We start from the raw sequence: 1,556 nt of genomic DNA, 5'->3' as shown, positions 1-1,556 counted from the left end.
GTGTTGCTGCGTTATCGAAAATGTTATCCTGAACTGTTAAGTTGCCATAACGTGTGGCCGTTAAAAATAGCATTTATGATACAGCACAGGGCTGATATTATCTCGAAGTAGCTCACAGATCATAGAGGTTATAGATGGAAACTGCCAGATAAGGCTGTAGAATGCTGTTTGTCGCTTACTCGCAGTGACTGCTTTCCAAACTAGACTGGAATCCACTGCTTTCAGAAGAAAACTTCTTTACCGATTGCATACACATCAAAATTTAGCGGGAGATTTGAATTAAGTTAATAATCACTGCAATAATATATAAATTAAAAATAACAATATTTCAAGCATTTGATAATGCCCTTTAATTGTGGTGTTATATTAGTGCTTCAATTAAAATCACAATTAAAGGGAATTATCAGATGCTTGATATTTTATTGAGTAGAGATCATAAACTGAATTCAACCCGCCTGCTAAAGTTTTGTTCGTGTAAAAACGAAGATTAATTGGAAAAATTAAGAAGACGTATTTCTTAGCTACGTATTTATTACAGAACTTTTTTAGTACCTAAAACGATAAAAAATGAGTTAGATCTTAAAGTGTTTCAAAAACGAGGAAAAATGTAGATATACATTTGAAATAACATTAATTCACATTAAATAATAAATAAGCTTTAACAAATATGCTATAATAAGCACTTTGTGTTATATTTCAAGTGGCCAATGGGGTTCTATTGTTGTATGCTTCATGTACAGGCAATGTTTCATAATTTGGGGTCTAACGATTTCGAGTGAAGCTTTAAAGTCTCTGCCTGATTCTTAGCAAATCAATATTGTCGACCATGTTGATTTTCACAATTACGAACGCACTGGGGGCTGCTGGTATCTGGCTATCTTATATTCCATTATTGTAAAACTCAAATAAACTTCAGAGTTATCACAATATAACAGAGAAAATTGTGTTCTGAAGCGTAAAGCCCGTGTTCCATGCATCCGTTTATACGATGGTACAAAACGACGTGTAAACACTAGGATCACTGAGCATAAAAGAAGTTGCAGATTAGGACAAAAAGAGAAAAATCAGCAGTAGCGGAGCACGCACTGCTAGACGGCCACCAAATACGTTTCGATGAAGTGGACATTTTGCACCAATCTCAACGGTATTACCCGACACTAACCAGAGAGGCCATTGAGATCTTTAAACATGACAACAATTTTAATAGGAAAGAAGAGATAACGGCCCTTAATCTACATTGCAAATGCGTTTTGCGGCAAACAGCGTGTGCGCCAAAACATTTAAAGTCCCGCCCACGCTCCACGCATCAGCTCACACGGCCGGACCGCATAATTACGACAGCACGAAAGATCACTTCGCCCACTGCCTCATCGCCTTTGATAATGTCCACCGCAGTTGTGGACGAAACGTCAGGAAGAAATTCCCATGGACCACGGCTTCAAAGCCCGGAAAACATTTCTAAATGTGATTTGACCGGCCGTAAAAGCCTTCATAGTACTGTATTTATGTTACGCAAACTCCTAAATTTCAAAATTGATCAAAGTGGTACTGCAAGA

Source organism: Dendroctonus ponderosae, unplaced genomic scaffold (assembly GCF_020466585.1).
Source record: "Dendroctonus ponderosae isolate FM_Combo_2020 unplaced genomic scaffold, Dpon_F_20191213v2 Dpon_F_20191213_1, whole genome shotgun sequence".
NCBI classification, from domain to species: Eukaryota; Metazoa; Arthropoda; class Insecta; order Coleoptera; family Curculionidae; genus Dendroctonus; species Dendroctonus ponderosae.
Note: the sequence above shows the minus strand (reverse complement) of the source record.